General features: G+C 44.7%; 1 protein-coding gene across 1 annotated transcript in view; it reads left to right on the forward strand.

Annotated features, from left to right (window-relative positions):
* ACVR2B (activin A receptor type 2B) overlaps positions 1 to 25,513 on the forward strand; it is an 89,652-nt gene that overhangs the window by 15,690 nt on the left and 48,449 nt on the right. The gene's annotated exons all lie outside the window — the stretch shown is intronic.

Genomic DNA, 25,513 nt, shown 5'->3' on the forward strand with positions numbered 1-25,513 from the left:
TTTTCCTAATGGGAATTGCAGCCACTAACAAGTGAAATGGGCTTGGGTTGTGTTTATTTTTAACTTAATTAACCTTTTTCTTTTAACATTTCTCATGCAATTTGTTTGGTGGTGGTGGTGGTGTTTTTTTTTTTTTTTTTTTTCTTATTACTTCTCTTTGGATTCCTTCTCTCCACCTTCCTCTGTCTTTGGAAGAAATTTTCTGTTCTGACTTCAGTAAACATTTTCTCACTTGTCAGAACAAAAGCAGGTGAGCCTGGTGGGTTTTTTATTTGTGTGCGTGTCGGCGACGTGTCAGGCTGTTTTTATGGGCAGCGCTGCTGAGCTTGTCAGCAGAAGCAGAGCTGGGAGATCCAGGCTCCTTTACAGATTACATATCTCCACAGATGTTTATCTCCAGTTTGCAGTGTAGGATTGCCTGAAGTCAGTCCAGTAGAAATGACAGCTGTAACAACTGTTGCTCCAGGGCCTTTGACAATGGACCTGTCCTCCTGCTTGCTAGGGGAGGTGATGGGTGCTGCAGGTGGGGACCCTCTCACAGCTTCTCCTTTGCAAGAGTCAAGTTGTTGTGCAGTGGTGGTTGTATCTGTCCCTCTGCTTTTCCAGTGAACTCAGCTCCTTCACCCTTCTCACCATGCACGCATATTTGTTGCTCCTCAGGGCTGGAGGAGCCCAACTGGAAATGGAGGAACTTCTCAAACAGGGGAGCCTCTCCTTCCTTGCCTCCATGGAGGGAATGTCCTCTCTGAGCCTGCTCCTCAGAATCTGAATGACAAACGTCTTACTGTTAGCTGGGAGTCCCTAAGAATATGCACGCTAAAGGCCTTTTATTTATCTTACTCCTGAATGGCTGTTTGGAGGTGGATGCTTGCAATTCTTTGTGCATATTTCTTTTGCTGCTCCTAATGTTCAAAGTGCCCTGGAAAGGACCTTTATGGGGCTGGAGCATCTGTGTCCCTGAGGCAGCTCCCCCAGCCACCTTGATAAATTTCTGCACAGTCTGGGCACTGCCTGCTGTGATCCCATGCATTTCACCTGCAATTTACAGATGTTGCAGGACCTGCTCACACATACAGACACAACAGTTTGCTGTTTTGGGGAAGGTGAGCTATCAGGAGTTAAACCACAAGCAGGCAGAAGGTAACAGTGCTGAATTAAGCTAGCAGTGCCCTACCAACGTTCTTTCTTACCTTCGTGTCTTTGGAAGTGCCTTTTATCCAGGCTGCAAATTAAATTATTGTTGTTGATGTCGCTTCAGAGAAGTTGGAGGAGTGAGTTAATGGGAGCTTCTCAGAGAGGTCTCCCAAGGAAATCTCCTCTTAATGAAATGTTAAGGCATCTCTTTTCCTCTCTTCTGTTCTATCTTTGGAATATAAGGGAAATAATCACTCTGTCTTTTTCACTTGAACTTTTGTGTTATGTTTACAAAGCTCTATAAAAGTCTCAAGTATTTTCTTGCAGGTTTCATCTTAAAAAAAAAATATATATAGGTATTTACTGAGGCTTTGCGGGCTCAAAGTGTTGCAGTGTCATGAAAGTAATGTTTTTGGTTTTATTTTTAAATGATACTTAAAAAAAAAATTATAGCCTGGAAATAGATGTTTGCCTGACTTGTTTGCATTTCTCTACCAGATAGGAATCTGAAAAGGGAAAAGAGCAGTTCCTTTCTGTTGCCAAAGTTGGCTGAGTGGCAGCAAGTGAATGTTTATAGTGAAACTGCAGTTTAGCAGCATACAAAGGTTCTTAAATAATAAATAAATAAATAAATAGCGTTCTTGTTTTGTTTTCGTTTTGCTTAATTGCCCTCTTTGTGGGTTCGCAGGGGGAGAGAGGAAGGGGGCCATTAGGAATTCCAAACATCGGCATGATTTGCAGAGGAAAGAGTGGAGTAGTCGAAAGGTTTGCAGGAAGAGAGACAAGGCAGCCTGTTGATGTTTCCTTTCACCACTTCCCTTGCTTTTTTGTTTCTGCACCAATTCTGCCTCCGGATCTTGGTATCATCATGCAATTTACCGCTTTTGATAGCTGCATCTCCTCCGAGTTTGTTTGCCCATCTGTTAAATCTGTTAAAAGCACATTGCGTTTTGGTTGGAGAAGCAAGCCAACTGTTGGGTGTATGGAGAGGCAGGAAGGCCAGTGGAATCATAGCCCTTCACTGAGCACCCAGGGATCACAGAACTTCTTGTGATTTTAATGTACAGGCTCTGCAGGGGATAGATTTGATGCAACAGGGTCGAAGCTGGGAGGAATTTAGGTGCTGTTATACTGTAATGGAGAAAAGTTCCAGGACACTGATGCCCCCTTTGATGTTTTCATGGATAAATTCATATCTTTGGTCAGACACATAATGGGAAACCTACACTAGCTGTGGGGTACTGACAGCCTGGTGGATTCCCAAGCACCGTATGAGAATCCCTGGGTCAGAAAAGCGTGAGGGGAAGTTATCTTTAAAGGTGCTTAGATGTCTCGGGCTGGTATCTTAGCATGAGAAGCAGCTATCTTAATTATTTTTACTATTTCCATCTGCAGCCATAAAGACGTGGGGCTCACTACCATCATGAGCTCTGATGGCTTCAAGCCAGGACTGTAAGTTGGACTTACGCTGACCCTGAAAATGTTTGATGAGCTAATTCCCTCATTTGTCATTGGAAGTGCAAACTTTGGAAATCCTGCCTTCGAGTCGTCCAAGAAAAGACAAAAACCAGGTGTGGGGAAGGTCTCTGTAACGGAGATGTTGCTCCAAAACCCAGTAACAGCTACTTTCCTCCCGAGCACCCTGCGACTTTCCCTCCCTCCTTTTCAAGTAAAAAAAATCCTCTTTTTGCAGAACGCAAAGGTCAGGGTGTGTATGTACAGAGCTGCTGCCTGGGAAGGGAATGGTGTAGGCTTTGTCCTGTCAGGCCTCACCTCAGTTGATCTGTGCTGCGTGTCCTCTGAGGTAAGCCGGGTAAGTGGCTCGCAGTCAGAGCAGGGAAAGAGAAATCCCATTTGCGGCTGACCTGATGTTACCTGATGTTTTGCAGAGGCGGTTCCGTATGGAAAGGACTAGTTCTGGGTTGCCACATTCTTCTTGCAGCATCTTAATCTTGAGGGTGAATGACAGCTTTGTAAAACGAGGCTATCTTTGCTCTATGGGAAAGACTTCCACTGTTTCACCTATGTCTACTTCCATTGGCCTTGCACCAGGATGAGAGTTGCTCCTGCCCACCTCAGAAACTGGCCTGGGAGGGCGGCTGCTGCCTTCTCCCTTCCACATCCTGTGGAGAACCTGTGCTGCTGGTGTGGCTTTTTTGAGTTTTCCTTCCTACATGGAGTTGCATTGGGTTAAAATCCGTGTGCGAAAGCTACTGTTATCCTGACAGGGTTGTGTTTTAGAATGCCCTCTAATTTGAAGTCATAGCTGAACCAAAGTTGCTTTTATTCTGTGTATATCTGCATTCTTAAAATTCATCCAGACTTCTCCTCCTCTTTAGAAGCAGTGTTACCAACCTTTCCAACTGTCATTACAGAACAAATGAGCTGCTCTAGCTCCACTGAGTAGATTGGCTTGGAAGCACTTTTGGAGTTTTCCTTGCAATTGTACTCCCTGCTTTGAGAGTTGATTCTGCTGTGCTCAATGGCTGGCCTCGCAGGAGAGTGAAAAAGGGGCAAATTTACAATAACTGAGCTAAATCAGATGGGGATGGAATTGGGGAGAAGAAGGTCTCCATTGGAGATAGGTAGACTTGTGCTGATATTCATCCAGGCTGGCAGGTCTTTGTCTCCTCTAGAGGTTTCTCCATGTCTGACTCACTCTGCTCCTGGGCCCTATATGGCTTCTTTAAATGTTCTGCCTTCCCAAGAGTGGATCTTGGGCACTCTTTAATCATTATGCACAGATGAAGATGAACTGTTTGGAGCCTTCCCTGCCCAAGTCGTGGGGATCAACTGTGTGGGTCAGGACCAAGTGTAGAGCAGATGGTGGTTTTAGAGTTGTTTTTCAGCCAAACTCTAATTTGTAAACTTCATGTCCTTTTTGACTCCCTTCTTAAATGGTCTTCTTTCAAGTTTGGGTCACCTCTTAATCCCTACATTTTCTAATAAGGCAAACACAGATGGGAGTGTTGTTTTTCCTTTATTCCTGCGTTAGCTTTTTGTGCTGCACTAGCTTTTTGTCTGCAGTCATAGAATCACAGAATAGCTTGGGTTGGAAGGGACCTCAATGATCATCCAGTTCCAGCCCTCCTGCCATGGACAGTGTTGCCAACCACTAAAAAATTAGGTTGTCATATATCCTGCCTGAGATGTATTCATTTGTCTGCAATTTTGTGCAACCAAGTGACAGTGAGGTGAACAGAGCTGGTAGGATACTTCTGGTTGCATCTTGCCCACTGCCAAGATATTGGAATAAGTTGCTCTCTAGGAACAACTTGAGTTAGTCTTTGCATATTGAGACATTCCTGCTTTGCACTGAAGCCAGTATTGAAAACAAAACTAAACAAAACAAAATCCTGCCCTCCCCCAAAAGAAACAACAAAAACAACAAAAAAACCACCCCAACAACAACCAAAAGAAAGCAAAGAGGAATTAAGATCGAGTTGTGTCACACCTTCCACGGTCCAAAGCCAGCAGTTGCTCAGAGCCAGGGGCAGTGTTACTGTGAGGAAGGCTTAAGCTCTATTATGAGATACTGGTTCTACCAGTAAGACCAATGTTTCATTCCTGAAGTTTAAACCACTATGTCCTCTAGCTGGGAGGAGGTATGTCTTCTCCCCAGAGATCTCCCCATGTGTGGGGAACAGCAGATGGTCACTCTTGCTATGTGAAACCTTCATCATGCTCCAGGAGAAGCTGCTACTTCCAGCTCCTTGCAGCCTGCCAAAGGCATCATTTGCCTTCAACACTTGATAATGAAAGCGTGATGCTTTGAGAGTGTTGGCCATTCATTTCTTGTTGCAGAGAGGTCACTGTGCAGTGTAACCTCCTGCAGCTAACACTGCAGCACCAAGATGAATTGTTGAGATGTTGCTTTTGGTCTGGCAATAGGTGGCTTTGGACAACAGCTTTAAACTAGGCCATGCTGGGATTCTGGAGAAGGCAAGTGGGGAACCATGGCTCTGCAGCTGAACAGACACGTTGCAGTGAGACAGGCTCCCAAATCCTCCCCTTCTAGAAATGTTCCTGAAGATGAGACACTGGTCATGTTCACGAGGATGTAGTTGGGTGCCTCCTGGGACTTCACATAACTGTGGATGAGAGCTTCCCTGCTATGATTGGTTTATAGCCATTGTGCAGTTGTTACCTTATGGAAAAAAAATACATGTCTGGGGCAGATTTTACTTGCTAGCTGCTGTAACTTAGTTTCAGTTATGGGTTGAGAGAAAACACTTATTTCTTCCCTCTGCATGCAAAGTTGGAGACCCTGCATACTTTGTCTGAAACCTGAAAGCACCTATGGAACTACATAGCTGATTCTACTAGGTGTGCTCCAGATTGTGTTATGCTGATACAGTGCTGAAAGTGCCATGCATACCCTTTGATTGCAGCTCTTGGTTGCATACTTTGTGTACCCAGAAAAGCACTGCTGTCCTGTAGGCTTAGAAAAGGAGGATTTAGGGGGGGCCTCAAGTGGCCTTGGGAATCCTCCCCCTGCCTGCACTGTGCCTGGCTCCAGTGGGAGGAACCCTTTGGAAGCAGTTCATAAGCATGAAATTCTGCCCTGGCAGCATGAATTTTCCCCCCTGCCCCTCCAGTGTCATTTCTGCTTGTGCAAAAATCATGCAACAACTTTCCCGTGCATTTTTAAAATGCGCCTTGCAAGCACAAACCAAGCTCTCTTCTCTTAGCTGTAAAACATTCTGAATGGGCAGCCTGCTTTCAGAGGAGTTATTTAAGCGTGGAGAGCTTGGTGCTGTAGGTCATCAATGTATTGCACATACTATGGCCATGCCTTGGCATTTGTTTTTCGTTTGTAATCCAACACCCAGCTGCTCCAGCCTCCAACTACAAGCAGCTATTTAGCAGTTCAGCTAGTGTTGAGGAATGCATTGTGGTGCTGTTTACTTCATTACGTGGAAGGCTTGTGTGTAGTACAGAGAGGTTCAATTAAAAAAACACAAAAGCTGAAGACTCCGGTCGGGAAATGAAAGCTTAAAATAGATGTTAGCCCAGGACAGGGGAGGGGGGACTTGATGGAGAAAAGCAGGTTTCTGTTCTGCAGTCATTGCAAGCATTCTTAATGATGAGAGCAGAGATTACTTACACTGTGATAGGGAACTGGACCAAAAGGGGAAGAAAAAATGTATCCAGCTCCTCTCTGCTGCAGCTGTTCTGTTGCTTCTCCATCTCTGGCTGGGGGAAAATCATGGACAAGCCACACCCCGAGCAGCAAATGGGGCTTTCAACCAGTGCCCTCTGCCAAGCCGCCTCAGGGTGGCCTGGCTTCTTGTTGGTCCTGATCCAGGTTAATGTTTCAGTTGTGCATGTGGCAGTGCAGATGCTCTCACTGAGCGTTTCTGCTCCTAGTGCCCCCAGCTCTGGTTTTCTTGCAGTGATGTGGAGCCAAGTGCCTTGGTTTCTATCCAGCGCGTGAATCATAGAATCGTTAAGGTTGGTAAAGGCCTCTAAGCTCACCAAGTCCAACCCCAACCCATCCCACCATGCCTACTGACCAAGTCCCTCCGTGACACATCTCCACAGTTCTGGAACGCCTTCAGGGGCAGTGATTCCACCACCTCCTTGGGCAGCCTGTGCCAGTGCATGGCCATGTGGAGGATGGTGTCTTCTAGGTTGCAAAATGGCTTTTGAGAGCTTCACAAAGTGGTTATTAGGGCCTCTGGTTTCATCTGGTCCAACCCCTGTTCAGTTCAGTGGCATTTGAGTTAGGCTGCTTAGCTGGACTCCAGCTTGAGCTGACCACAGAGTGTACTTCACATGTACTGGGTGTTGCCAAAAAAAAAAAAAAAAAAAAAAAAAAGAGGAAAAATTGGCTTCTTTCTTTAACTGAAAGTACAGCATGTGGTTGTAGCCTCTTGGAAGAAGCACTGCACTGCAGTGATACCTGCAATATCCTCTAGTGAATGGGTTCTGATGCTCAGCAATAGGGTTTTGCTGGGCTCAAGTGCTAGCACCTGCCTGGGCCATTTTGTGGTACTGGTTGAACAAGTGGAGAGTGACAGCCTTCCCCTATAAACTGTGAGACCACAGAACTGTGATTTCATCGTAAAATACTTTGTTTCCCTCTGAAGGGAACAAAGGTGGGATTAGGATATAAGGCTGTGCCAGCTGGGCACGCTGTACAGCCTGGTTAAATTAAAATGTTGGGCTGGAGAGTAGTCATTCCAGGTCTATGCTTGTTTTTTCCATTTTGCCCACTTGTCACTGGGCTTTCTAGAGATGCTGTTGTCCTGGTTGGTTTCTCACTGCTTGTGTCTGGAGCAAGCAAGGGACCTTTTGCATAGCAGGACACTGCTACCAGGTAGGCAGTGATGAGGACTGAAGTGCCAGGTGGACACAACTATCCAATGGGACAGTTTTAAAACATGTTTGGTTTTATTTGAGCAAAATATCCCTCAGCATATGCTGCCACATCTGATGTGGCATTTAGTGTTTTAGATTCAGTGATGGACTTAAAAGCCTATCTTTAACTGCTGCTTTAACTGACGTGGTTTTGGGAATGCTGCTATATCCACCAAGCAAACTATGCTGGGCTGTAGGAAGGGCTTAATGGGGAAAAGGTTGGAGGGCTGACCTTTTCCACGTCTGTTGTTCTTGATGTGATCCTGCCGTCTGACTGCCCTGTGCTGGCGGCTGGAGTCAGGGTTTTATCAGCCTAACTCAGCACTGCTTATCAAATCCCTGGACGGGAGTTCAGTTTCAGCGCCAAAAGGAGAAACTCCTTTTTGCAGAGGAATGGATTTGAGAGAAATTAGAGAGATGGTAGTTGGTTCCTAATCATTCCCAGGGCAAGGAGTTGATGGAGGCTGGGCAGCGAGAGTGGTGCCTCCTAAAAATCAGCATCCTTTAGAAATGTACCACACTGCTGTGCTGGAAAGAAAGAAAGAAAATTCGAAGCCTATTTGTAACAGAGCAAATACGAAGAAGGAGTGTTTTATTGAGAAGGGACTGAGACATCCCTTAATTCCACTAAGTTCTTTGTGCCTTACAGCAGCAGTGGAGAAAGATCTTCCTGCCTCAAAGCTGGTGCTTCCAGAAGGGCTTCTCCCCACACTACAACAGTCTTTCAACTCAGAGAGGTGTCAGATCCTTCAGACATATTCAGCTGTGAAATGGTTATTATCCAGCTATTTTTATAGCTGAGGATACGTAAAAGTGGCTGTGTGGATTTCATTTCCCTGTTTCCTCTGTCAGCACAGGTTAGGTATCTTGTCATATTCTGCAGCGACTTTCATTAAAGTGGTTTCCAGGCAATAGCACTTCAGTGTTTTTGTTTTGTTTCATCCTCTCCTTGCTTTTCTGGCAGCACATTTCAGGCAGTTGAAGAAAGCTGGGCATGTTTTCGGCACTTTCTCTAAGCATGCAAATCCTTCTGGGTACGCTGGGACCAGCTTCTGCTTGCACCTCATTGTTACAGGCTCTCCAAGCTTACCAGTATCAGCGGATGCCTTCTTATATCTTTATAGGATGGTCTAAAAATATAGCACTGCCCTTTTTAACAGAAGCATATATTATTTAAAGGAAGAAGGAATAGGTGACAGAAATGGAATAAAATCATGGGATCGTTTGAGTCAGAAGGAACCCTTAAAGATCATTTGGTCCAACTCCCCTGCAGTGAACAGGGGCACCTATGGCTCCATCAGGTGCTCATAGCCCTGTCCACCCTGACCTTGAGTCTCCAGGGATGGGGCACCCACCACATCTCTGGACAACCTGTTCCAGTGCCTCACTGCCCTTACTGTAAAAACCTTCTGCCTTTTATCCAATCTAAATCTCCCCTCTTTTAGTTTGAAACTCTTTCGCCTTATTCATTCAATGCCCGTTCTTCTTTTTGGAGATGAACATTAAAAGCCTTAAGCCAAAATATTCAGTGTTTTTGAAAATGAGTGTTCCTCTCCTGAAACTGCAGCATAAACTGGGAATTTCTCAGCAGGGGACAAGGCTGTTGTCTGCCTCTGTGAAGTTAGTTACCGGGTTAGTTCTCCAAGAGGAGCAGCAAGGTTGGAGCCAGCATTTCCATCCCTGCTATGTGCTCTTGCCAGGGACTCATGGGTGATTTATATGTAGTGATAACAGGGCCAATTGCATTTGCCTTGGAGCAGTATAAAAAGTTCCTAAATGGGGCTGGTAGCAGCTAACGCTGCACAGTCATTCACACGATGCTGTAAAATAATACTGAGCTGCTGCAGTAGCATCTTGTAGTGTCTGCTGGTGGAAATGAACACGATGCTCTGTGCCTTTTCTTGTCTGAATGACTGGTCACAACGCATTATTGAAGGGTGTTTGTAAGCTGTAGGCTCTTCTCCTTGGCTCGGTTTTCTGTGTGTTGCTGGTTAAATAACAGTGTGTATGAGAAGCAATTAATGCCTATACATTTAATTTTAAAGGACGCTGTAAATAACAGGTTTTACTTCCCTCCCTCCCCCAACTGTTGCATTGAATTTCCTTCCCTTTAATTATACTAACAAATGTGGAAAAAATTATAAATATTTATAGTGGACTTAGTGGCTTTATTCCATCAGCGAGCGAACGTCCCAAGGTTGATTATAATCTTTCATTCAATTACGAATCAAAAGTATCTATTATACAACTTCAAGAAGGAAACTCCAAACTTCTGCCAAAGGCAGAATGAAACATAATCGGATGTCAGGAATGCTGCAAGCTCGAGCCGTGGTGTGGCTGACAAACACATGCTTGTTGTACTTGATCTGAGCAGCTAAAAGTGAATTCCGTGATTGTAATTCTTGTTAGAGTTATTAGCTGGGGTGGCACAGTGCATTTTAGATGCTACCAATAGCTAATTTTTGGAAAACAAATGCCAAGCGTTGTGCTTCGACATCGACCTTGATTCGGCGTCTCTTTCAAAGTTTTAGATTAACAGAGGATATTTGGGCAGGTATGCAAAATGGTTGGGGTTCACAAGTATTTCTTGTCCATCTTTTATTGCAAAGCTTCTAGTTTTAGTACTACATTTATGTCCTGTATTTCTTCCCAGCAACCTGAGTCTCTTTCTGTATCCTTTCCACATACGCTGCTCATAGCAATCCTGGCAGAGCAGGTGGGGGACCCACCCACTGTGCACCCATTTGTCTTGAAGAATATCATCAGCAAAACCCTTTGCATTTTCTCAAGCAGCATTTTTAGTGGTTTTCTGCCTTTTTTCCTCACTTAAGAAGTGCCCTGCTGTTTCAGAGTGCCTTCTGCTTGCTGCAGTGAGAGCATGCAGTACCAAGTGAAGCTGTAGAAGGATTTGAGCATTGATCCCATGGAGCTAAAAGCTTGATACTGAGGGGCTTGCTTAAAAGTAGTTTTAAACAAGTTGGTTTGCATTAGCATATTGCCCATCTTTGCTTTACAACTGTGTCCATCTGCAAAATTAATCTCTGCTAAACTGCTAGGACTGCTTCTGTGAGCTCTGGTTGCATACCTACAACACACTGCTCCACACAGACCTGCTGAGCTTTCTGTAGATGAGGAAAGAGAGAAAATCTAGTTTAATGTGGCACACTCAGCCTACGTGTGTATTTTTTAGCATTGCAGATATAGCCACTGAGTAATGGCCTGTTTGATTAACATTTTCTTTAAAAGAAAATAGAAGACTTTCAAACCTTCTTTCAGTTCTTTATTAACTATTCCTCTTTGTGTCAATCAGCTGCTGTAATGCAGCAGGTAGACTTTTAATGCTACAGATTGTATTTTATAAAGAGTCCAGTATAATGGAGTCCTAACTGGAGCCTATAATGAAGACAGTAATCATTACTGGCAATAAAAACTAGCAAAATCACTGGAAATATCTTGTGATTTTATAACTTCAGATGCCTTTCTTCTAGTAGGTTTAAATAAATGGGTCTCAAATTAGTAATCGTAGGCTTAAATTTGACTAATGTTCCCACAGGTTTCATGATGTTTGTTTTGACTCTGAAGAGCTGAAATAAAACTGCTTCAGCCTATCACTCTTCCCTCTCGCCTTTTTATTAGTGAAGAGGACTGTAACGACAGCTTCGAAATGTTTTAAATGTGTTGGGATGAAATGTTGGTACTGTTGGCTTTCTAATATGTGCTTTCAACAGCAAATAGCAGCTTTCAGTTGAGGCTTGAGTGAAAGGCACATCAAACATAGATTTACAGCCTTTTTCATTATTTTATTTTATTGCTGCTTTTTTTTATAAAGGCAAATTGCAGTGATGGTGCATGCCTCCCTATGTTGCAGCTCTTGGCATTTACCCCTTTGGCCTCTCCGCAGCCTTTTGCATCCCTGCTGCAGCCCCTGTTTCCTCCACCCCTAACACTACACCATCTTTCTTTAATCTCCTTTTCCTTGTCATTAAAGATTTTCTGTGGCTCCATGCCCGGCTGCTGAGGTCGCAGGGTGCTTTGCCTCGTTGCTTGTGTGATGCTGGCCTTCACCATCTCTTTGTCTGGCTCTTCTGTTCACCTTCTAGGCTGCTCTCTCAATGTGGTTCTTAAATGAATCTGTGAAACTGCTTTCTCTTCCTCCAAATTGTTCTTTAAGACTCCCCTGTTCCCCAAGAGAGCTGGTATTCATGCATGCTAAGAGAAAAACCTTTTGGGTTTGCTGAAATAGATCATATGGGGAATTGTGGAGAAATTGTTCCAACATGAGGCTGGGGGCACTGACTGGCTGAGCCCCATGAATTTTAGATGGTGCCTATAGTGCTGTCCTTTTCTGTTATTTTTCTCAAATGAAATTGCGAATTAGGGGTTGGCAGTGCAAAAAGCAGTAGGGAGGGCAAGAAACTTTTCTTGCATGCTTTAATGATTCCCACCATGGGGAGGGCTAGATCTTGTCTATACCTTTTTCGTAGGACAAGGAGGAATGGTTTTAAACTGAGGGGAAGTTTAGGTTAGATATTAGAAGGAAGATTTTCACCCAGAGGGTGGTGAGGCATTGGAACAGGTTGCCCAAGGAGGCTGTGGATGCCCCATCCCTGCAGGCATTCAAGGCCAGGCTGGATGTGGCTCTGGGCAGCCTCGTCTGCTGGTTGGTGATCCTGCACACAGCAGGGGGACTGGAAATAGATGAGCATTATGCCCTCTTTCAACCCAGGCTATTCTATGATTGTTTGGACACAACCTTAACACAGCCCTTCCCATTGGGTGCCATGTGTGATTCCCCAACAGCACCAGCCATTGGCCACCTCCTGGAGCTTTCATCTGACCTTCACTTAGACCAACGATGACCTTGTGGTACTGAACAACAGCTCATTTTATGTTCTTGAAGGGCCTTCCTAAAGCTGGAGCAGATTACTTAGCACCGATGCAGGCAAGGGCCAAGCTGGTAGAGCCTATCGTTGCCTAACTCCATGAATCAAACCAAATTAGTTCAACAACACTCCTTCATACTGCAACCCTCCAAAATCACATCGTGCAGGATCTCAGCGTTTGTACTGGTGCTATCTGCTGTGGACGTTCACCATGGAGCTTTTGTTGTCTGCTCTAAAAGCTGTATTTCCACCTAGGTCAGCCCAGGTCCAGAAGCCACCCAAGCTTGGGTCCTGTGAGAGTGGCCGGGTCCAACCAGGAGCCAAGTGTGAGGAGGAGGAGGGCAGAGAAAGCAAGGTTCTAATTTTTCCAAAGGGAAACATGGCTGAACACCTGCTGTTCCCCAACAGAATAATATGAATTTGCATCAAAAAGAGGTCCCGATCAGTTGTGCTGGCCGCTTTTGAGGAGAGCGGTTGTGTCTGGAGGCATTCTGTTGGGGGAGATGTCTTCCAGTGAAAGCATTTTCCACACAAGGGCTGTGGGGCCCACCCTGCGGCTGGCATTTAGAGAGGGGTGGAAATGCTATTTAAATTTCAAATGGCCTCAAGTTTTCACAGTTGCCATGTCAATAGATCAAGTTCCTTGAAATACATTTTAAGCAGAGTTTACACAGAGCTGCAGGAGCTCGCATTGACTCCCAGGCCTGCCTTTATTGTGCCTCCAGCAGCGGTAAGTCAATATGGCACATTGAAAGCTGCTCTGCTCCGCTGTCGAGTGAAAGTTAGCAAATTCCCCCATCTCTTTCCATCTCTTTTCCTGAGCAGCAGCATGTTTAACTAAATCTGTTCTGCTCAGGCTACACTGAGATGGTCTTTTTTAAAAAAAAAAAAAAAAAAAAAAAAATTTTTTCCTTCTTTTTGATTCGTTTTCGGGAGGGGGTGATTAGATCAGGCTATGGAACTCATCACACCTTCCAAAATTCCCATCTAGTCAAAGCTGAAAAAAATCAGTGTGCACAGGGAGAGGTGACAGGAAAGCACAAGGGCCCAGGGCAGCAGCGATAAGGGCTGAGAGTTGCTTAGTGCAGAGCAAGAGAAAATAATACCACAAAAACAAGAGGGGTTAGAAGAGTGGTTGTATTTCATTGTGGGAGCTGGTAAAGGTTGCAAACCATAACTGCGTGGGTTCCTGGAACAACATCCTCTGGGAGTGACCTGATCTGACCCTCCCTACGATGTCACTCTTTTCTAATTGTAGATCTTGTTCATTTATCTTTGCTCTGAACCCCAAATACCTTCAAGCTATAACATCTAGGACTTGCACTTGAAGAGCACTGCGGTGGGAGCTCCAAGTGTGGCTGGAGGTGGCTGCTCTGGACTATGTCATTGAATTCCCTCGTCAATGTCAGAGTACGAATGTATCTGACATAAATGTCATGGGTCAAAACTGCCTGATGTTTATCTCCTTTCTTTTTCCTGTGGAAACGATGTATGGAGTGTTGTGGTTGTGTGAGCTATTCCTTATGGCTGATGCTGGAATATATGAAGTGATTCTGTTGTGTCTCTAAATGTACTTCATTTTCCATCATCTGTGTGTTTGTGGAAGATAGCCTTCTCTCCTTGGTACGACATCTGCCTTATGTGCCGACACAAGTAGAGGTGCTCAACAATCACTTCTTGATGTGCTTTCATGGTGGGTACGTGAATCTGAACATCCCCATCTAAGGTGAGAAAATGCCACCAGTTACTTCTGATTTGGAGTTTGACCTGCTTTGTTATTTGGCGATGTGACATGTTGCTGACTGGCTGCAGTCCTAGTCTTTCTGCTGTTGTGACTTGAGGAAGCTGGTGCAGTACACAAGGTGGCACCTAGACTTCGAATTTTAAGTGTACTGGGATGAGTTGTTTTGTTTCTGCTTGGATTGTGCCTGCCACTCTTAAACACTGGTATTACTCTGCCAGGATAAATTACTCTTGAGGTGACCATGCATTTCCTAAGAAATACAGTCAACTTAAGCAAGCAAACAAATGACCTGGCAAATCACTGTGCGTTATTGGACACTACTGATGGACCTTTTTGTTCTGCAGCCCAATATATCCTTCCCCTGTCCCAGAGCTGTGTAAAACTCTGCGATGCCCCAAAAAAGGTACTAAAGATGGCTAGATTTGCATTCTACTAGAAACAGAGGGTGACATAGGAAAAACATATGGCTTCATTCCTAAATGGGAAAAAAGAAAATATCTAGGAAGGAAAAACAGTTTTGTGACTAATTATTTTTAATTGTTTTCTTTATATATTAAAAAAAAAAAAAAAAGATCAAGATTATTAAGAGTGTTTCTTCCCCTCCAAAACATCTACAAGTGATCAGGCTACCAAATAGACTAATTAGATGTCAAATAGACTTCAGCTCTTAAATTGGTTTAGTTACACAATGCAAAACATCGCATTTGGAAGCAGATGGCATGTCATATTTAATATGTCTAGTAACTTGCCTGAAACCACTTCAAAGTTTTCTTAAAGAAAATGTTGCTACTACTGACCAAGAGAGATGCCTCTGAGTATCCCTTATCATAACAGCAAGATGTAGGGCCACCGTCTGGCAAATGTTGTGGGTGACTTCAGGGCCTTGAAGGTTTCTTTTAATGAGGGTTTTCACAGAATCACAGAATTGTAGGGGTTGGAAGGAACCTCCAGAGATCAGCGAGTCCAACCCCCCTGCTTTCTATTCAGAAGGTAAAGAGGGAGCACTGTTAGATCCTTTAAAGGTCGGACAAATTGGACACCTGGAAAAATCAAGGCTGTAAATATAAGTAGTTTTGAAATGTCATGATCTGTTCCCTGACTATACAGGGAGCTGAATTCCACTGTAAGGCCTGCTGGGCCATGCCTCTGTAGTACTGGAATCTAGAAGTTATTTGGAATGGCACTATGGAAAACAAAAACCCAGCGGCAGCATAGGGAACCGTTAACTTAGTTTGCAGAAGCATGAAAATGACTCAATATCTTGTAACTTGAGTCATTACAGCATTAATAAAAACACCATTAAAGGCTGCCCGGCCATTCCATTGCAACTTTAATTACTGAAAAAGTAGTAAATGAGTGCTTGGGTGACAAACAGGTTTAGGATTGTGGTAGAGATTAATACGGGAGTGGAGGGAGAGCTGTGCTTGAGTAATCAAAACTAGGAGATAACCTCAACGGTATTTTGAATCCGTGCCCAAAGCTGTGCTTCAGTGGCCTTGGAGGGTCTATTTGTTGCATAGGTGGAAAAGTCTATGACATGTTGACAGTGGCAATGAAAACAAAGTTAGTAACAAGTGAAGAGATGAGATTTTGTGACGGGCTGTAGGATATATAAAAGGTCAGAGTATCCTCAGAAGATTTAACGCTTGAAGAAACACAGCTCCCGATTGTGGGTTTCATTCAATGTTATTAGAAGAACATCAATCTGAGTTGGGGTGAAAAATAGAAAATAAATCAGTGTAGACGAAATCAGGTGGATGGTTTAATTTTTTCTAATCTTTATTCATGTGCAGAATTAGTTTTGTTATTTAAAATTCGCATTTCTGAAGAAAGGCATAAGTGAAAAGGATTATTTCCAATTTAATATTTTGACCTGCTGTGCAAACTTTAGATGTATGTTCTTCTCTGATCAAAACCTAATCCAAAATACTAGTATTTCCTCCTTCCCTTCTTTTCTGTCCTTTCTGAGCTCACATACAGCAGGAGGATGGTAAGCTTTGCCGCAGGGCATCCTCTTGTCAGAGATGCTAAATTGCCTCCAAGTCTACTAACCTAATATATGTACAAATACCAAAACAATTAATTGTGTGGATTGAAAACCTATTTCCCCTCTTTTCCTCCCATCTTCCCCTCCCCAAATCTCCAGTCGCGCTGACCCCGTTGGCAACAGATTATCTGTAGTTAAATTGGGCAGCAAATTGACTTTTTTTGGTACCTGGAGGAGGTGCTTTGCAGGGTGGCAGCTGGCTCAGGAGGGAGCAGGAAATAGAGGAGTTGGTTTGTCTATGCGGGTGGAATGAGGTTTTATCCAAAGCCACTGCTGGATGTGGGACCTTTGGTCATCACCACGGGGTAGGAGGAAAACCAAGTCCAGTTACACTTTCCTTGGGGAGGGAAAAGGGAAGCAGGCCCTTTTGAGTTGTTTTCTCACTCTTTGGTCCCCCTGCTGGTAATGGAGTTTATAATTAGCCTCATTAACACGGTACAGGGGGCCTCAATCAATCTCTGGGCGATCTCTCCCAAGGATATCCTGCTAAAGGAGTATATGATGAGTGAGTTTGGCACCAGGATGTGCTGAAGATTTTTGTCCATGCCGCCAATTGCTTGTGTCAGCCTTTCTCTGCTGCCAGCGGCACACCGAGCTGGAGATTTTCCTGAGCAGCACTATGTTTCCTTGAAATACATACAGTTCTTGCCTATACTTTAGATCATTTTATACAGCAATGGTCATTTTGTTGGTGCTGCTGGGGGAGATGTGAGGCAGTGGTGTGGGAGAGCCAGGAGGTTAAAGCTGTTTCTCACTGGGAGTGCTTTAGCAAAATCTGTTTCTAAAAGCAGAGCAAAACCAAAAGTGTAAAACAACAACAACCACAACAACAACAACAAAAAAGAACAAAACAAGGAGTGGCATCACTATCCCTTATTTTCTTTTCTGGCTGCTCCAAAATGGGAGTGTATGACAGCATGATGGTGCATAGAGTTCACGACTCACAGAGTAGCACCCAGGTGGAGGAGGAGATGTAAGTGCATGCAGAAAGAGTGGGATTATTTTGAGCTTTTCAAAGAAAGAGGCCATCTGGGTTGATGGTGTGATTGGTTCTTTCTGCCATGTGCATATGAAGTCATTTTGTTTGGCTCTTGGTGCGACTTTTCCTTTGGCACCCAATGGGGTTTGTCCTTTGTGGCTTTGTGGACCTTTCCAGACTTTTGCTGCAGATTTACAGATCTCATGGAACATCTTTAATTATGTTGACAACATATTATTAGCTTGTTTCCTTCCATCAGTAGTCCCTGCTTCCTTCAGAGACCATGCATCAACAGTTTGAAACTCCTGATTCTGTGAGATAACTCAAAGGTGGTGTCTCAGATGGGTTCATGCTGCAATTTTTCCTTTAAATGCAGAGGAAAACTGGAAACTTTATTTTGTTACAGAGGAGTCGTGGCAACTTTCAGCGTTACTTCTTATCTCACAGTGGGAGCAAAGATGCTGGACCATTTAAGAGAAGTCTGAGGGCAAAGTGGGTACTCAGGTGCCTCGGCTGGATAAAGGTCCTGGTTGTTTGCTTGCTGTTGGCTCTTCTGCCCATCTTCTCTGTGTATTAAGAAAAACTATTAGGAGGTGGTTCAAGACTTTGCAATAACCACGCTGTTTAGAGAAAGTGAGAAAATTAGACAGTAAGCAAGAAGGTGAAAGACAGTGTAATGAAGCATTGGGCACAGCATGGCCTGATGGAAGACTCTGAATCCTTCCTTGCTCATTGCTTTAATTACAAATATCTTGCCAATTCTCTCGTTTACATGGGGGCAGGTCTCTATCAGGAGCCTTTTGACCATATGTTGGAATGAACAAGGGCAACCCAAGAAATGTGACCTACCATCACCTTTTGTTCTCAAAGATATTTTCAGCGAGTGTAGGTTTTGATTGCACCATGTCTCAAAAACCCCTGCAGCAGTCTCAACTGGTGGGCTCCTGGAGGATGGGAAGGCCTTATAACCATTTCCCCTATTTTATTTTCTATAAAACTGCGAGCATTTTAAAGAGAAAACCTGACAAGTCGTTTCCGATCGTGCATTGTAATTATCTATTATAATAGGGAATAAAGGATTAATTAGTTTTCAAGCTGCAGATATGATTTAATTAGTTTTCAAGCTGTATCTGAAACACCTGTCTTGGCAAAATCAAAGTGATTTCAGTTAGGGGAATAAAAAAATAAGGGGAAAAGGAGAGAAAGAGAGGGGAAGTCCAAGTCTGGCAGCACTCACCCACTGCAGTGCTGACCACAGCTCCATCGTGGGCAGTACTTTTCCATTAGGATTAAATATGACTTGGGAGAAGAATGGATATAAAAGGGAGGTGGGTTTTACCATGGCGTCACTGTGAGCATCTGACCCTTGGGGGGAAAATTACTGCCCTGCTGCAGCTTTGCTGTGCACTGAGTGCAGTTGCATCTTTCTTCCAGAATAATAATAATGCAATTATCCTGCAAGAAAATAAGCTACTTATAGAATTATAGAATCATTAAGATTGGAAAGACCTCTAGGACTATCTTAGTCCAACCGTCAGCCCATCCCCAACATACCCACTAACCGTGTCACTCAGTGCCACGTCTCCACTTTTCTTGAGCGCTTGATGGTGACTCCTCTGCCTCCTTGGGCAGCCTGTGCCACTGCATTACCAACTCTATCTGAGAAGGATTTTTTCCTATTATCCAACCTACTTCTTCCCATTCTCCCCCCAAAAAATCAAATTTCTGGAAGAGATTTCCAAAGGAACAAGACTTGCATCCTTGGGATGAGAAGAAATGGACCGATCTTATTTTGGGGGCAACATCAAAAGACTTTTCATGCACGTCTTTTTTTTGTTTTCTCCTGTTTCTCCCCTAAGCATTTATTCTGGATCCTGCCTCGCTGAGCTGCGGGCTGTGCTGCAGCACGCTCCCTTCCTGTAGTAGTAGTAAAGGTCGCTCTTCCCCACGGTGATTTTTATTTTTTGGCCAGGTTATTTTTATCTGGGAGCAGCCCAGCCGTGCTTCTCCCCTCCCTGCAGTCGCACCCGCACGCCACGCGGCTGATGAGAGCCGAACCACAGCCCAGCTCCGTTTATTTTGCTCTTGTTGTTGTTGTTGTTATTATTATTATTATTATTATTTTATTTATTCCTCTGGAACCGCTGGGGCTCTGCGGTGGAGTTGTGCCTGGTTGCTCGCCAGCAGCTATAAATAGCGTTGTGTACAAGCAAGAAGCGCCTGAATGAGGTTGAGCGGCAGGAAAGGAAAAGCCCCTTTTGGCTTCCAGCTGGCTGCCGGCCAAGCAGAGCATTGCTTCAGCAGCAGAGCGCTCCGAGGTAGCGTGGGAAGGAGAGAGATGGTCGTTCTCCGGTTCGAGGTGCTGGGCTCCATTTAGGAATGGCACAGCATTGGGAGGAGGGGAGAAGGGGGGGGGAGGGGGTCCTGTTTTCCACCCGTCTGGAAGTCCTGAAGGTTTTGGGAATGGTGGGGAGGGTTTCTGACGTTGTGGTAGTGCTGGGAGGATGCTGGTGTGAGTGGGACTGTGCAAATGCACAAACCCTAAGTATTTGTATATATTTGCTTTAAAGCATAGATAATTCTTACTTTAAAAATCTTCTATATATGCATATATTTAAAAGAAAAAGGTACCTTTAAGTGCATAGATTAAATGACACTGTTACTGTAACTGAGAGAGCTGGGCTTTTTCAGCTGGAGAAGAGATGGCTCTGGGGATACCTCATTGCAGCCTTCTGATACTTCAAGGGAGCTTATCAACAGGAGGCACATCAACTTTTTACGTGGGTAGATAGTGATAGGACAAGGGGGAATGGCTTTAAACTGGAAGAGGGGAAATTTAGGTTATGTGTTAGAATGTCTTTTTAGGTTCTCTTTACTCCGAGGGCAATAAGGCACTGGCACAGGCTGCCTAGAGAGCTGTGGATGCCCCAGGAGGAGCTCAAGACCAGGTTGGATGGGGCCTTGGGCAGCCTAAACTGGCTCCTGATGTAGTAATTGGCAACCCTGCCAGCAGCAGGGGGGGTGGAACTCAATGATATTTGAGGTCCCTTCCAACCTGAGCTATTCTGTAATTCTATGATTATAAGGTGAGTGTGTACCAGAATGCTCACATACACTTTTTCAGTGGAAAATGACCTGGTCTGGGTAAATCCTGACTTTCTCATGTGCCATTCTTAAAGACATCCCAATGGGCTTTCTAGGAATGATTGCCATCAGTAATGGGTAGATTCATGGGAGGGAGCAGCTGAGAGAAGAGGTTGCTGACTTCTAAGCTATTACAAATAGTGATGAGGAGTAGAAATACCTAGGGAATTTATTCATTCTTCCTTCTCCCTATTATCTCCTTATTATCAGCAAACATAATGAGGAATGTTGAGAAAAAATACATCCTTCAAGAAGTATGGCCAGTGGTTTATTTGACTGGGTAAGATTTCTTAAAACTTCAAAAATGATGAATTAGCACTGCAAGGAAGCTATCAGGACACGAGGGGATCAGCTGCTATGCTGATGAAGGCAGCGTTAGCTTTTAATAGCACTGGTAATGCATTAATAACTGCTTCTGTGGTGGCCCAGTCCATTGCAATGTTTGTGGTCATCTTTGCTGTGCGATGACAGAGCTGTCACTGGAACTATCCCTGCTCCAAATGTGCCCAGATCCTGCAGAGTCTGCTTCAGAAGAGCCATGCGCTGCGTGTTGCTCTGTCGTGGGGACTTTTTCCTTTTGAGTGCTTCATGCTATTACATCGACGATCCCACAGTACAGATAGCGCAGCGGTAATTTAGTTAATAAATAAATCTCCTTCTTTCTGGTTTCATACCTATTCACTTGCTGTCGCTGCATTATAGTGCTGGATAATTTTTTCTTCTATAATTGAATAGTCTCAAAACGCAGAAATGGCATGCTATTTATTTGAAATGTTTAGAGGGAAATTAATCGGCCTGTTTTTACGACTGGCCCTTTGTGTCACAGTCATATTTTTAATGGGCTGATTTATGAAGCTAGAGTAAGTGGACCAAAAAAACGTCTCCCTCGCATGGATTGCTGAGGCTTCTTTTATGGAGTTCTAGGTCTGAGTTTTGTAGTTTCTGCTTTTGTATCAGGAGGCAGAAAGCTCTAGAAGTGCTGCAGCCATGTCTGCATGTTCTGGTGGGCAGAATGCAAAATATCCTTGTTTTCCCTTGTGCTGCTGTAACCTGCTTTGTCCTCCTATGGTGAAACATGAGATGCTGCAAGAGGAAGGGATACTTGGGAGACAAAGAGGCTTCTCCAGCCCTTTGCATTCCTTGGGGTGACCAGTTCAGGGGGGACCTTCTGGAGGTAGGGGCTGGGTTTGGAGCTGCAGCTGGAAATGCCATTAGGGGCATGGGAGTGATGGAGAGCAGCGGAGCTGCAGGAGCCTTCCAGGATGACACTGAGAAGTGTGGACAGGGACTTTTCCCTTGTTCAAAGCAGGTAATTTGTTATGCTTGGTGGGATTTGCTCTTTGAGGTTAGAGAGCAAATGCGAAGGGACCCTGAAAGCGATAGTTCAGGGTGCCTGCAAAGAAGTGAAGGTGGAAGCACTGCTTGCTGTCCGAAGGCAGCTTCGAAGACTTGTGAGCTGTGGTTTCTGGCACCGTGTGTGGCTATGGGAGTTTTCCACCCATGCTGTGGAGGAGCTTCTCCACGCCAAGACCTTGCTACCCAGGGAAATGCTCTTATCTCTGTGATAAAATTCTGCTTCTGTTGTTTTTGGCAAGCAGCCCTCTCTCCCCTGACCGTCACCATGACTGCACCAGTTAAACTGTTTGGAGCAGGACAGATGTTTTAAGGATCCTGAGCAAAGCAAGGTGATTGGAGTGCTGCTGCTCTACTCCCTGGGCTCTCCCTCCTTGGGGCATCTGCATGTTCGTGGCAGCACGGGCTGTTGATGGGGGAGGTGTTGTCCTCTAATAACTGAGAGATAACGGATAAGGACGTTTAAGTGGTGGAAGGTGCTGCATGAGAAACCAGCACCGAAAGCACTCTGGCTTCATGCAGAGCTCAGGGCACTCCTGGACTATGCAGTTGGAAAATGTGGGTTAGTAGGAGTTAGTGCTAGCTCTGAGGCTGGAATTTGGCTTATTATGTTGCAACACCTCTACATTTTACACTTTTTTTTTCTGACTGTATGGAGAGCTCCCAGTTTGTATGCATAGAAAGCGCTGCACTGGGAAGCTGAAAATAATACAGTGTTTGTAAGATATTCAGACTATAACATGGAGATTATGTATGCATCCAGCAGGTGCTACCTGAAATTAGCTCCTGGTTATGTGAACAAGAAATTGCCATTGTGCTACAAATGCATGTATATAAGGTGCTCATTTCCCTAAGTGATCAGATTGCATCACTTTGGGCAGGGCTGAAGGACTGCCAGGTCATGACAAGCATGTTCAGTATGCAAAGAACAAGATTCATCATTCCTGATCAGCAAGTCTTCATCAGTACTGTTCTTCTACCATACTACTGTACTTCTTGTGTATATTTATACGTACGTGCATTGCAATCCTGGAAAGGGTGCTAGAGGAAGTTCTTCACACAGTTTTTGAGGGTTATTTCAGGAACAGAATACTGTAAGTTCACATAAGAATTCCTATAGTCACCGGAGAGAGTGGGCTGCAAGCATTCCTACAGCATGTTTGCTTTCACTATTTGAAATTCATACCGTAGTGTGAGATGTACTGAGTTGTCTTTCTGAGAGATGCACAGCAGTGTATTTAGGTGTGCAGCGTAATTAGCAGTGTAATTACCCTCCTAATTAATGGTTTTGACATCAGAAATAGTGGTTGGAAAGAGTATGTGTCAGTGTGCTGGGTTCACAGTGTCCCTGCTGCCTGCTCTGAGCCCTGATGGCACTGGGGACTGGGGCTGAGCTGATGTGAATCCCCGATGAGATGTGTGGGGCAGGGCCAGCAGCCATTAGGAGGGTGGAAGTGGAGGTGAAAGCACGGTGGCCTCATGCAGATTGACACTAAACCTTGCCAGATTAAATGTTCAACCTCTCCTCTGTCAGGGGTTGCATTAACCAGTGGTGTAATTAAGAAAAAAACCAGTAATTTTGCTTTGAGAGACAGTTGAGACGGGTCTTGTGCCTTGAGTTGCAAAAGCGAGTCACAGTGATGCCAGTCGGATTCAAGAGCTCGTACTACCAGAAATGAGGCAGTAGGGAGTTAATTCCATTGCTAAGCAGAATTCAAGTTCCTGCTGCAAAAAAAGAAATACATACAAAATAAAAAAGAAGTGGAGAAGATGGAGTATGGTTAAAAGGAAAAGGAAATACACTTTCCATTAGTGGAATGGCAATAAAAATCAGTTGCTCACTGCTGGTCAGAGCTTTGGCTGTATTAAATGGGCACAGGTTCAGACTGTGCCTTCTTGTTATTTGTTTTTATAAATTATAACAAAAAGCCCCTGCACAAATTAGCACAGCACACATTTTGATAAACAGAATCACAGAATGGCTTTAGCTTGGAATGGACCTTAAAGATCGTCCAGTTCCAACCTGCCTGGTGCAAGTGGGCCCTCCTTTAGTTAGGAAAAACAGATATTGATGCCTTGCAGCGTGGTCTCCTGTGTGGGCTTCCCATGGGCTGCAGCTCTTGAGAATTGCTCTAACATGGGCTTGTACCATGGGGCTCATCCTTCAGGAGCTGCTCCACAGGCATCCATAGGCAGCAGCTGCTCCAGCCCTCCTGCCCCACTGTGGGCTCCTCCCCAAGGGCTGCAGCTCTGGCCTGGGGCTGCTGCATGAGGGGCACTCCATGGGCTGTGCCTCCTCCAGGCATCTTCCATTGCTGCACCATAGGCTCCTCCATAGCTGCAAGCGGAGATCTGCTTTGTGTAGTGCCCATGGGCTGCATGGGGACTACCTGCTCCTCTATGGGACTCTCCTGGGCTGCAGCCTCTTTCTTCAGTCTGCTCTCCCAGAGGTGTGTCACTCATGGCTCAGCTCTGTCCAGCAGTGGATCCTTTTTGGGATATCTGGAGCTGGCTCTGATCTGACCTGGAGCAGTAACCCAGTAGGGTTTTGTTCACAGAGACCACCCTGCAACACCTCACTACTTAAACCTTGTATTGTAAGCTTGATTCACGCAGTCACAAGTCTCCAGATATTTCAGTCCCCTAGTTTAGCATCTCAAGTGCTGTGTTCAGTGTCACTACAAGAAGACATTGAGGCCCTGGAGTGTGTCCAGAGAAGGGCAATGGAACTGTGAGGGGTCTGGAGCACAAGTGTGATGGGGAATGGCTGAGGGAGCTGGGGTTGTTCAGTCTGGAGAAGAGGAGGCTCAAAGAAACCCCATTGCTCTCTACCTCTCCTGAGAGGAGGTTGTGGTGAGGTGGGGGTCAGCCTCTGCTCCCAGGTTACAGCAATAGAATGAGAGGTGATGGCCTTAAGTCGTGTTGGGGGAGGTTTAAATTGGATGTTAGGAAAATCTTTGAAAGAGTGGTGATGCAGTGGCACAGACTGCCCAGGGAGGTGGTGGTGTCACTGTCCCTGGTAGTATTCTCAAGGGTGAAGATGCTGCACAGGGTTAGTGGGCATGTTGGAACGGGTTGATGGTTGGCATTGGTGATCTCAGTGGTCTTCTCCAGTCTTACTGTTTCTGTGATTCTATGATAAGGCCACAGCACTCAGCAGGGCCTTTCCATGAGCAGCCCAGCAGTGCTGAGCCACTTGCGAGGAGCCAAAGTCACTCCCTGCAGCGCTGCTGCATCACGATTCACTTGCAACAAGCAGAAAGTGTCAGCAGTTCTGTTTACGAGCCACTGTCCTTCCTCTGTAAGTCATTCCTGACAAAAGGAAGTTTAAACGCTCACATTGATTCCTGGCTGGGAGTGCAAAACATCCGCACACAGCAGCGGCGCTGAGATTTTTCAAAGCAGTTTGAAGGATTTAAAGTGTTTTTAACATCTCCGGCACAGTGCTCCCAGGCCTTGGACCTTTGCTTTTAAGCATCTGTAAGTCACAAGTAGATTTAGGAGATAAAATGCTGGAGGCTGTTAGTCATCGCAGTGCGTATTTTTGTTGTTATTTCTTATAAGGAGAGCAGATGTACTAAGTTTATCCTTCTTGATGTTTGGAGATTGATAGTTACAGATTTGGCCTTTCTAAAAGCATGTTGAGTTTTGTCAACAACGCGATGACTTAGAAGCGAGATTTCTGGAGACTTTTTCATGAGTCTCCTCGTTGGCACTGAATAAACTAACCAAGATATAGTCCTTCTGGTTTAACACATGCAAGACACCGAGATGCTTTTAACAATTTCTACTGAACCTGTTTTATATGTCAGATATTTTGGCATTACTTACCTTCTGTTAGCATGTTCATCTGCAGAACACCTACT

The sequence above is a fragment of the Lagopus leucura genome, unplaced genomic scaffold (assembly GCF_019238085.1).
Source record: "Lagopus leucura isolate 7727_CA_CO unplaced genomic scaffold, USGS_WTPT01 Super-Scaffold_100157, whole genome shotgun sequence".
Lineage (NCBI taxonomy): Eukaryota > Metazoa > Chordata > Aves > Galliformes > Phasianidae > Lagopus > Lagopus leucura.